The 12,780-nt window shown below is 40.8% G+C and overlaps 1 long non-coding RNA gene across 3 annotated transcripts; it reads left to right on the top strand.

Annotated features, from left to right (window-relative positions):
- The first annotated feature begins 2,313 nt into the window (after positions 1 to 2,313).
- Positions 2,314 to 10,955, top strand: LOC121015348 (uncharacterized). 3 transcript variants are annotated; one of them, XR_005783777.1, is made up of 4 exons: positions 2,314 to 2,533; positions 9,528 to 9,619; positions 10,326 to 10,405; positions 10,778 to 10,955. It is a non-coding gene; the product is annotated as an uncharacterized LOC121015348 (long non-coding RNA). The 3 variants fall into 3 exon arrangements; XR_005783776.1 differs by having other exon boundaries at positions 2,326 to 2,533; positions 9,521 to 9,619; XR_005783778.1 differs by lacking the exon at positions 2,314 to 2,533 and adding an exon at positions 4,563 to 5,160.
- The last annotated feature ends 1,825 nt before the right edge of the window (positions 10,956 to 12,780 follow it).

Raw genomic sequence — 12,780 nt, 5'->3', positions numbered from 1 at the left:
TAGACAAGAATCCTTTGAATTACTATCAGTGTTTTACATCTTACAAAGTTACAAAATAGCAGGGCTGCTGGGTGGCTCAGTCAGGTAAGCATCCGACTTCAGGTCATGATCTCAGGGCTTGGGAGTTCGAGCCCTGCCTCCGGCTCTGTGCCAACAGCTCAGAGCCTGGAGCCTGCTTCAGATTCTGTCTCTGTCTCTCTCTGCAGCCCCCCTCCCCCCACCTGCTCACATTCTGTCTGTCTCTCACATATAAATAAACATTTTTAAAAAATTTTTTTAATAAAAAAACAAAACAAAACAGGGCCGCCTGGGTGGCTCAGTCGGTTAAGCAGCCAACTTCGGCTCAGGTCATGATCTCACGGTTCGTGGGTTCGAGCCCCGGGTCGGGCTCTGTGCTGACAGCTCAGAGCCTGGAGCCTGTTTCGGATTCTGTGTCTCCCTCTCTCTGACCCTCCCCCGTTCAAGCTTTGTCTCTCTCTGTCTCAAAAATAAATAAACGTTAAAAAAAAATTAAAAAAAAAAAAAACCCAAAGCTAACCCAGAAGAGTGTTCTGAACGGGACACTGGGTACTCTTTGTCCGTTTCACAGTCTTTCATAGCTCCACGGTTTTCCCGACAGTATTGTTCCAATCCTTTGAGATTTTAAAACTCAACACTAGGAATAAAAGATCAGCTTCAATCTGGGGAAAACAAAAAATCATCTTTAAATAAAGCAAATAATCACTGAATAATAGATCTGGATCTAACATTGAAAATCAAACTTCACATTTTATACGTGAAAGCATCTGTAGTTAAATGATTTGCCAAAGTCATAAAGCTGGTTATTGGCAGGCCAGGAGAAGAACACAGAAACCAGGACTCGCTCGTAGAGTATTTCTAAAATAAACAAAAACAAAAATTAAAAACCTTGTATGTTAAAAGTGCCTTTAAATATATTACACTTAATGAATTACCCTTCTATGATAGAAATAAACTGAAGCAAACATCAATTAGGAGAATTCCTGAGATGGTAGGATAAGATCAGAGTCCATGTTAGTATCAGAAACCTATTTTCTCCCATCAGAGCAAATGTGATGGACCCACATTGCCTAATTACACAAATGGTATATTCATTTAAAAATTGCAAATATGTTCTCTAACCGTAAGATTTCACTGAGCTGATTATTTCTTTGATTCAATATATCTGCAAGGAGATATACTCTGGAAAGACATACTCATCAACTGACATTCTCTTTTTAATTAAGTCAAAGTATTCCCTTGCCTTAAGGATACATTATCAAAGAAATTACTTCAATTACAGACTTGAACACTAATTTAGTAAATTAAGGATGTGCCTGACATTTAGTCCAGCAGATTGCTAACCTGAGCACTACAATATTTAAATTGAAAATCAAGTCCTGTTCAGATTTGATTCATGTATATAAAAACAAATCAATTTACTAGAGTTTTTCTTAGCTACTTAGGCTCCTGACATGCAAATATAGGTATTGGCCCAACTTCACTAGACATACTTTAGCAAGTGGGAAAGTCCTGGAACCCACTGATCTGCTTATTCAGATTAGCACTGCCAATATAACAAAAAGTAAACAGAGACTATAACTTCCTGTTTTGGGAAATAAGCAAAGGTTTCTTGGACAGACAGTCCACATAGCTCTGTTCTTTGGACTTGTCCAATCTACGTTTCTTACTCTATTTCAATTCACTTTGACTTTGACAAAGCATTGCTTCTTTGTTCACAGTGGCAACTCCTCAGGCAACATTAGTGCTGGAGAGAGATTAACGCTTAAATGATCTCAAGGCTGGGCCACAGCTGGTGAACAAGGAGGAATGTTACAATCTCCCTTTGGGATAGAAATTCGGACATAGGCTTTTTGAGGCACACCTTGCTTTTGAAAACATAAAAAACATAGGAAGGACCACTGTGACAGGTTTTCACTGTATTTGTAGATTTTCTTTTTTTACGTTTATTTATTTATTTTGAGAGAGAGAGAGCGAGCGAGCAGGGGAGGGGCAGAGAGACAGAGAATCCCAACCAAGCAGGCTCCATCCTGTCAATGCTTGGCCCAGCACGGGGCTCAAACCCACGAACCGCGAGATTATGACCTGAGCCAAAATCAAGAGTTGGACGCTTAACCGACTGAACCACCCAGGTGCCCCATGTACTTGTAGTTTTGATTGACCTTCCTTCCAGTACCTTATTGAATTTTAGATACTACAATTTGAATGTTACATTGAAATTTTGGGGTCTGTAGAAAAACTACTGCCTGGGAAGAAGAATTTCCTCTGCCCTGTGGTCCTTTGAGCTGGACATAGAGTCAGACTGACGTGAGACAGACTAACAGAGAGAATCCAATGTAATAGGCCTGCATGCAGGGAATCCACACAGGCTGGAAATTCCAAAGACAATGAGGCAACGTGAAGCTTCTATGAGCTCAGGAGAGGGGTAGCTCAGGAGAGGATACAAAGGAGAGGAAGGCCAATAGCAGGAAGGAGAAAGGAGATGTCTGAAAACTAGGGTTGCCCTATTTCGCTGGTAAGTTTCCTAGGTAAAGGGGAGTCTCCGTTAACAGCTCTCTTCCGGGTACAGGCTCTCCTTTCCAATGCAGATTTCGGCAGTTGAGGGGGAGGCAGAGAGCCTTTCCTGCACCTGCTGGGTTTTGATTACTTTTAATTTGAAAGTATGGCCAAGTGGCCCATCTTGGGGCAGCCTGCCCTTGGCCCCTACACTATCATTAGAACTAGAAACTGGGATTTGAGAATATAGAATACCAAGCTGAAACTGGGATTTAACCCTAAGAAGAGAAAAATTACTTTTAAGTCCTCCGTTAGGGATTCAGTAAGCACAGAAGCTTCCACATGTATGGTTCGTACGGATCGTACAACCTTCTGAGGCCCCAAAGCTTTCCTACATCACTGTTGCAGGAATTGAAAAAGAGGTGCCTCCTGGCAGATCGACATTTGCCTTTTAATTGCTGTGTGAACTTGGACGAGCCACTGACCTGCCCTGTTTCTTAGTTTTCTCTTTTGTAAAATGGGGATAATAATCCTCACTGCCTCCTGGAAGTGTTACAAAGATTAAATATGTTAATAGGTGTAACATGTTCAGGACAGAGTCTAGAGCTCACAGGCATCCAGTATAAGTATTTGTAAATTAAATGCACAATGCAAACAAATAAACCCCACAATCCTAGACAGTGTTGGAATCCATCAATACTGAGACATAGTAAAGGAGTTGGGAAAAGCTGTGTGACAGGTTATCAGTCATGCCCAGGTGACCTGAATCATGTTGTGAATATTCCTGAGGCTCTCCTTGTGAATTCACAAGCTGGACATCCATCTTTGTGAAACAGGCTTTCCAGATCATGGCATTGAGGTTTGGGGATTTGGGGGGATCTTTAAAAAAAAAGAGGGGGTAGTTTCCAGCTTTATTAGTAAACAGACCAGAGATAACAGGTGTCGGCGAGGATGTGGAGCAAAGGAACCCTTGTTCACTGTTGGTGGGAACAGAAGCTGGCGAAGCCACTACGGAAAACAGTATGAAGGTTCCTCAGAAAAGTAAAAATAGAACTACACTATGATTCAGCCATCCCACTTCTGGAACATCCATGTGAAAGCATGGATGACCTTTACTCTTTTCTATTTACACTCTCCCTTGGTGATCCCATCCGGTCACGGCTATCAGAATTTGGTAAGTTCTGAATTTGTATCATGTGTGGATCTGGGTCCTGGATTCCAGACTCTTACTTAACACCTGCAATGTAAATATTGAATAATAAATAGTAGTAATGCGAGTGATGATATTAACAGCTTATTACAATTTATATTATTATTATGCAGTTTTATTTTATTCATAAATTTATGTATTTAAACTAGTTTTATTTTGTAAGATGCATGATTATATATCTAAGTATGTTTATTATATGATTTATATTATACATTTTGATTTATTTGTATCAATGGTATTTTATTTATTACTAACCATTTAGTATTCAACAGGTCCAATATTAAATTCTTTGTAGTGTCTCCCAAACCAGGAGATCCTATATGGTCTTCTTCGTCTCATTAAAAACGTCTTAGTTCCACCACTTGATGAAGCCAACAACATTGAAGATGGCTTTGACTCATCTTTTTTTCTCGCTAACGTATATCCAGTTCCATGAACAAATCTATAGGCTCCACCTCCAACATTTTTCCAGAAATTGACTTTGTTACCACCTCTAAGCCACGTTGGGCCGGGCCATCACCATACTAATTTATTACTGTAACCAGTAATATTAGAATGGAAGTTATTGAACTTTTTTAATGTTTTATTTTATTTTGAGAGGAGAGAGAGAAAGAGAGGGAGAGAGAGAAAGTGTGCATGAGAGCAGGGGAGGGGCAGAAAGAGAGGGAGAGGGACAGAATCCAAAGCAGGCTCTGTGCTGTCCGTGTAGAGCCCGATACAGGGCTTGATCCCATGAACCGTGAGATTGTGACCTGAGCTGAAATCAAGAGTTGAACACTTAACCAACTGAGCCACCCGGGAGCCTTTGATTTTTTTTTTTTAAATCAGAGAACATTAGATAACTATTGTATAAGAGTTTTGATCGTCTGTGTTCACCCTGAATGTCAAACATTATGGTCCACAAGGGCATTAACAAACATCCGGGGATTTCTTCTATAGCATTTGATTTCTGAAATGTTTATATTGGTAGCATTTTACTTATACATATTTAACCTAGGCCAGACTCTGTGTACTTTGTCACTTGACAAATATTCCTATGCAGCATTTTCTATTGTAACACATCAAACAAGCTTAACCTAATTATTTCTAACATCTCTCTTTTTATAAAGTAAAAGAACAAAACTTTGTGCTTTCCAAGAGCCCTCTAGGAAATCTCAAAGATGGCTTCAGTAAAAGAATTTTTTAAAAAAAAATGTTTTGGTATGTCATATACAGTTGTAGGAAGGCAATTAGAAATGTCGTTAGAAGAAATGTGGGTACTTGACTAAGATAGGATAATGGGTGCCTGTGACACTATTTAACCGAAGGGACAATATAACATTTAAAAATAAGCATAGAAAAAAAAGATGGCCATCTATGAACCAGTAATCACATCCTCACCAAGCAGAATCTGCCAGCACCTTGATCTTGGACTTCATATCCAAGTCTCCAGAACTGTAAGAAATAAATTTCTGTTGTTTATTTAAAAAAAATATATATATATATATATATTTAATAGGCACAGAAAATAGCATTGTTGTAAAGACCCTCTTAGTTCTTTAAAAAGTGAGAACCTTTGTTTTTCTTTTTCTTGAATAATCATGGATATGATAAATTCAACGTAAAGCAAAGAAAATTATTCTGGTATGACACAGACTCTTCGCTCTGTAGGCAGATTACACATAAGGGAAACAATGAATTTTAATATTATGGGTAAAGCCACTAATCAGTAAGCCCAGGGAGCAAGACCATCAGAATTGAGGAAACTTTGTTATAAATTTTAACATTTCATAGCTTTTATTGAGACTCTGGTATTATAAATCAAAGCAGGGGCGCCTGGGTGGCTCAGTCGGTTAAGCGCCAGACTTCGGCGCAGGTCATGACTTCATGGTTCATGGGTTCGAGCCCTGCATCTCAGGCTCTGTGCTGACAGCTCAGAGCCTGGAGCCTGCTTCAGATTCTGTGTCTCCTCTCTCTGCCCCTTCTTGGCTCGCTCTCTCTCTCTCTCTCTCTCTCTCTCAAAAATAAATAAACATTAAAAAGAAGTTTAAATAAATAAACGTTAAAAAATAATTTTATAAATCAAAGCAAATAAATTCAATCTCAAAGTTTTGTGCTTCATTATGCTCTTTCGTGTTCTGGAACAAACAAATTTTCAGACGGTAGTTCTCCCAGGGTCTCTGTGATGTAAAAATTATCCTAATGTAGTAATAACACTAGGATGATATTAATGTTAAGACACAATGTGTTCATCATTGCTATCTTCAAACTGATAAAATACCTATACCATTTTTCAATTTCTAATAATTAGGTGGTGATAATTATAGCTCACGTAGACAAAGTTCTTTGGGACACGCAGGAGGTCCTAAAAGTATAGTGTGGCCCAGAGACCAAAAAACCTAAAGTTTGTTGCTTTAGAACAAAACTACTCTTCTTGAAAAATGAAAACACAGTTGTATATGTCTGTCACTATTACTCCTGGTGTAGTCTCCACCCCCTGTCGGTAACTTTGATTTTCTTAGTTTTTTTTTTGTTTGTTTGTTTGTTTTTTTTAGTGTTTATTTATTTTTGAGAGACAGAGACAGAGCACGAGCTGGGGAAGGCCAGAGAGAGAGGCAGACACAGAATCCGAAGCAGGCTCCAGGCTCTGAGCTGTCAGCACAGAGTCCGACGTGGGGCTCGAACCCACGAACCGTGAGATCATGACCTGAGCCGAAGTCAGATGCTTAACTGTGGAGCCACCCAGGCGCCCCTGTGACTTTTAATAAGAGCGTCTGCCTTCTATTTCACAAAGAAAAGCAGGGAGGGGACAACTGAGAACTGTGTCGTACGCAAGCCTTTTTTACCAGACTATCCACGGATGCACATAACGATCCAACTACGTTGTTATGGACTCGATAGCTGTGTCCCCTTCAATTCATATATCGAAATCCTGACCGCCAAAGTGGTGATTCTAGAAGGTGGGGCCCTTGGGAGGTGATTAGATCTTGAAGGCGGAGCCCTCACGAATGGGCTTAGTGCCTTTTTAAAAGAGATGGCAGGGAGTTTTATCACCCTGTCTGACACGTGAGAAACAGAGAAGATGGCCCTCTATGAACCAGGACGCAGGCTCTCACCAGACACTGAATCTGCTAGTGTCTTGATCTCAGACTTCCCAGACTCAAAACTTGTCAGAAATGTTTGTTGTTTAACCGCCCCCCCCAGCCTATGATATTTTTGTTACAGCAGCCTGAAGAGGCTAAGACACACGTACATCTCTTACATGTTTTTAAAGTGGCAAAAGAAAAAAAAAAGAAGAATATATAGATTAGTATGATCCCAAATTATAACCTCTCTGTGGAATGAAAAAATTAAAAACAAAAGTGTGTAACAGTTATCCATGAAGTAACTCAGTTGAATATCAGTTCAAGGCTGGCTGGCAAATGTGAGCTGGAAACGGATGATGGATAAGACACAAGAAACAAAGGTAGCTTTGGGGTTCCCTGATGACGGGAATGCCACCAGGAGAGATAAGGTTCACAACGTGGTAGGCACATTTCCCAGAAGGCGACGATTTCTGCTTGGGACGGGACGAGTTTGAGGTGTCAAAACAGTCAGAGGGAGATGGCCACCAAGCATCTGGCCACGCACGACTAGTGTTTGGAAGACGTGTCAGGGCATTTCCAATAGTCTCCCTTTATCCAAGGAGGACGTGTTCCGATGGCCACCAAGCATCTGGCCACGCACGACTAGTATTTGGAAGACATATCAGGGCATTTCCAATAGTCTCCCTTTATCCAAGGAGGACGTGTTCCGAGACCCCCAGTGGATGCCTGAAATGGTGCATAGGACCGAACCCTAGATATACTATATTGTTTCCTATACATACACACCAATGATAAAATTTAACTTATAAGTTAGACACAGTTAAGAGATTAACAATAATAACTAATAACAAAATAGAACAATTATAGCAATACACTGTAATAAAAGTTATGTGGATGTGGTCTCTCAAAATGTCTTTTTTTTTTTTTAATTTTTTTTTCAACGTTTATTTTTGGGACAGAGAGAGACAGAGCATGAACGGGGGAGGGGCAGAGAGAGAGGGAGACACAGAATCGGAAACAGGCTCCAGGCTCCGGGCCATCAGCCCAGAGCCCGATGCGGGGCTCGAACTCACAGAGCGCGAGATCGTGACCTGGCTGAAGTCAGACACTTAACCGACTGCGCCACCCAGGCGCCCCACTCAAAATGTCTTTTTATACTGTACTCACTCTTGTGATGATTTAAGATGATAAAATGCCAACGTTGTGATGACATGAAATGGGGACAGTCACATGGGCATCGTGACATAGTTAGGCTCCTATTGACCCGACAGTATGCCAAAGTGAGGATTTGCTGCTTCTGGACCACGGTTGGTCACAGGTAACTGAGACCACAGAAATGGGTGCAGGGATGACCGTATTTAGGCTGGGACTTACAGGGAACTGATGTGTGAGTTGTCTTTTTTTTTTTTTTTAATGTTTATTCATTTTTGAGAAAGAGTGTGTGAGCAGGGGAAGAGCAGAGAGAGAGGGGGATAGAGGAGCCACAGCAGGCTCTGTGCTGACAGCCCCGAGCCCTATGGGGGGCTTGAACTGACAAACCGTGAGATCATGACCCGAACAGAAGTCAGATGCTCAACCGCCTGAGCCACCCAGGCACCTCGAGAGTTGTCATTATTGAGCTGATAGTTAAGTCCATGCAAACAGATGAAATCGCCAAAGAGAACATTAAGAGAAACAATTTTTTTTTTCAGAATGTAATTGTTATTCTGTGCGTAAGCATTACTTCATTCGTTTCTGAAATAGCGCTGCTTATAATTGCTTTCAAAAGTGCAAAAGCTAGCGGGGCGCCTGGGTGGCTCAGTCGGCGAAGCATCCGACTTTGGCTCAGGTCATGATCTCAGGGTTTGTCAGCTCGAGCCCCGAGTCGGGCTCTGTGCTGGCCGCTCAGAGCCTGGAGCCTGTTTTGGATTCTGTGTTTCCCCTCCCTCTCTGCCCCTCCCCCCACTCATGTTCTGTCCGTCTCCTTCTAAAAATTAAATAAAAACATTCTTGGGCCTAGCTTGGATTTGTAGCAGTGTTCTGGCTTATCTGGATGCCAATCTGGAAATCACATGGAATTCTGCGTTTGTAACTTCCTTCGTGGTTTTATTCAGGTGATGATCTCCTGCCCATCTTGCTTGCATGTGTTTTCCTAGTCTCAAACGGTAACCAATACGATGAATATTTTTAAGTGCTCATTTAGGGCTATTTTCCGGTTACCTCTCCCCACTCCACACCCGTACCTCAATACCACACAAAGGATGGGTTTCTGGAAGTTGAATGACTGGATCAAAGGGTCTGAACATTGCTATGGACCTAAAATTCATAAATTGAAGCTCTTAACCCCAGTGTCACAGTATCTGGAGATGAGGCCTTTACAAGGTAATTAAAGTTAAATGAGGTCATAAGAAACGGGTCTAGGGGCGCCTCTGTGGTTCAGGTGGTAAAGCATCTGACGGTTGGTTTCGGCTCATGTCATGATCTCACAGGCTCTTGAGTTCGAGTCCTGCTTTGGGCTCCACGCTGGTGGTGTGGAGCCTGTTTGGGATTCTCTCTCACTCTCTCTCTCTCCCCTTCTCTCTCCCTCTCTCTCTGCACCTCCCCCATTCATGCTCTCTCTCTCCCAAAATAAATAAATAGACATTTAAAAAAAGAGTGGGGTCTAATCCCATAGGACTCTGGCTTTATAAGAAAAGGAAGTGAGAGAAATTTCTCTCTCCTGCTCTCTCTCTGTCCCCCTCTACCATGTGAGCACACAGAGACATGACATTCCTCTACAAACCAGAAGAGAGCTCTCCCCAGAACCAACCATGCTGATGCCTTTGCCCTTGGACTGCCAGCCTCTGGAACTGTAAGAAATAAACTTCCTTTGTTTACATAACCCAGTCAATGGTACTTTGTTATGGCAGCCTGAGCTAATACAAACATTTTGTAAGTTATTGGTACATATTGATAAATTACTTTCCAGAAAGGTGTTACCAATATACACCTTATTACCTGGCACCCGCTCAGCAATACCTTCAAATTTTTTACAAAAACATTATACTCTTAAGATAGATAGATAGATAGATAGATAGATAGATAGATAATTCTTTAAGAATTTTTTAAAGCTCATTCTTTTCAAGTTTCATTTCATCCAAAGAGATTCAGCTTCCATGGCATTGCCTCATGGATGTTTTGAAGTTCTCAGGGTTAGTAATATTTCACAGAGATAAAAATGTCCACTCAGGAATCCCAAAACAAAGCAAACAAACACGCATAAGAAAAAATTTAAAAATTTCCATCATTTGATCACCCCCCTTTTTATATGTATGGAAAGGAAAAGCTAAGAACTAAGAACCCAAGACGGTTTCAAGGCCATGAATTAATAGAATTGACAAAGACTTATCATATAGGCTCTCTTCATTTTAAAGCCTATTTTGCAAAGCAATGCCATTTTTGTAAGAAAGGAATAATACAGAAAGATTGCTATAGAAACAGAAAATATACTCTCTTTGTTACTTTTTATCATGCTTTGAAATAAAGAGCTTACTAACAAAACACTCTCTTTTCCCCAGGATGGAACCCTGAACTGTTATGTTTCACCTACAATAGTTTTTTCTCCTTCCGCTGGCAACAGAAATCAGCAGCCTAAGAGGTAGAATGGAATTAGGACCTAAATTCCACCTTCCCATCTACTTTTCAGACCCATGATACTGTGCTGTCCACAGAATGCAAATATTTACAGCACATATTAAATAGTCACAGAAATCTGCCAATGATCACCACTGACAATTATCCTGAGGATAAATTCACAATGCTATGCCTTATGTCTGACTCTGACTCACTTTTCCATTCTTACTCCATTCTTAAGTCACCTGTTCCATTCAGTATTACTTTACAGCACATAGCAAGCGCACTGTTCTCCTAACTTTATCCTGAGTTGGCACCCAGTGAGTGGAGATGAAAATATCTTTCACGTCAGTTTGTCTTGCCTCATAACATTCTCAAGCTGTTTTCCCCATTTAAGCCTTTCAAGGGCAATTCTGTCCTACTGGGTCGTCTCGAAGTTGAATGGATTTCCATGGAAGAGGGGCCTGCAGAGTTGATAATCGAACAAAGACCAGAGAAAATGAAATTCACCTGTACTGACCAAGTGGGCAAGGGAGGGCAATCCAATGTCAAATAAAGGGTGTTTCCAAAGTCAAGCTTAAGAGACTTTTGTTTTATGGAAACCCCAGCCGGAAATGCCGTCGACACAGAAAGGTTTCCTTATGGGCTTTGAGTTTGCATCTTAATGTTATTTTTGTAGCATCTATGTTGGTTTTCATATACCGTAAATAGAAAAAACAAAACAAAACAAAACAAAACAAAACCAACAAACCACTGAGTTGAGGAATTGGAAAGATAATTTGAGCAGAGTGATGAGTAGGTAGGGTATGGAATAAAAAGGCCAGTTCTTCATATAGAAAAATGTTCTATTTCAGAAAAAAAAGCCTCTTCTGGTTCTAAAAAAAAAAAGTCATTTAAGTGATTCTTGTTTTGTTCCATTTAGAAGTTCGGTATAGCAATTCCAATTTCTTAAATGCCTAATGCTCTTTAAACTGAACAGAAAATGGGGCGCCTGGGTGGCGCAGTTGGTTAAGCGTCCGACTTCAGCCAGGTCACGATCTCGCGGTCCGTGAGTTTGAGCCCCGCGTCGGGCTCTGGGCTGATGGCTCAGAGCCTGGAGCCTGTTTCCGATTCTGTGTCTCCCTCTCTCTCTGCCCCTCCCCTGTTCATGCTCTGTCTCTCTCTGTCCCAAAAATAAATAAACGTTGAAAAAAAAAATTAATAAACTGAACAGAAAAGATGCAATTAAGTGTGTATAACTTACTTGAAATGAAATTAGATTCAAATTTAATTTCTACATCATAGTCTGGAAAATGCCAGGTTTTTAATAATCTTCCAGAAAAAAATGATGTCTCCTTGTATTAGGATCTAATACAATTGGAAAATAATATTCAGGTAGCTTCGATGGACACTTTAAGAAAAGGGTTGTGTCTAATTCAAAGAACATCTTGATTCCTATAGAAAATCAGGTGGTGTTTCCCCCTCTTTCTGTTGACATGTGAATGGATGTCATGACCTCTGATGGATGAGGTGGCCCAGGGGAGTTACATCAATTCCACATTATGACACGTCAGCCAAGATCTAGAGAATTACACGTCAGCCAAGATCTAGAGAATTAAGTGTATCACTTAATTCTCAGCAGAAAAGGGAGCCTGCTTTTGGAACATACTAGCATGCCATAAAATAGCAACTCACAGCTTTATCAAGACTGCCCCAAATGATATCTTAGACAAATTTCAGACATATTAGATAGTATTAAATCTTGATCTAAAGAAAAATGATAACCACATTATGTGATTACTCTGTGGCAGGCTGTATTTAAGCATGTCATTTGTCATGCCATTTAATTCTTTAAAAAAAAATTTTTTTTAATGTTTATTTTTTTTTTCGCGAGACAGAGACAGAGCGTGAGTGGGGTAGGGGCAGAGAGAGGGAGACACAGAATCTGAAACAGGCTCCAGACTCTGAGCTGTCTGCACAGAGCCTGACGCGGGGCTCAAACCCACAAATGGTGAGATCATGACCTGACCTGAAGTTGGACGCTTAACCGACTGAGCCACCCCGGCGCCCCTCACGTCATTTAATTCTTATACCAGCCCTATGAAATAGTTACTAATTATTATTTCCATTTAACAGATGAAGGAACTGAAGCTGAGGGATGTTAATTTATTTCCCCCAAATCACACAGCCAGCATGTGTTGGAACTGTGATGTACATCGTGTGTGTGTGTGTGTGTGTGTGTGTGTGTGTGTGTGTGTGTGTGAGAGAGTGTGAGATCTTCCTCTTGAAAGACACTTTACCCTTGCCTCTGGTCCCACACAAAGTCCTCTAGGCTACTCACAGTATTCTCCTGATAGAGGAGTTGGGATATAATATTTCTGTGATTACCATACTGTTAAATGGCATAGTGTTTTACAAACA

This window comes from Herpailurus yagouaroundi, unplaced genomic scaffold (assembly GCF_014898765.1).
Source record: "Herpailurus yagouaroundi ecotype Mexico unplaced genomic scaffold, PumYag 206, whole genome shotgun sequence".
NCBI classification, from domain to species: Eukaryota; Metazoa; Chordata; class Mammalia; order Carnivora; family Felidae; genus Herpailurus; species Herpailurus yagouaroundi.
The sequence above is the reverse complement of the archived record's forward strand: the minus strand, read 5'-3'. Positions and strand labels throughout refer to the sequence as shown.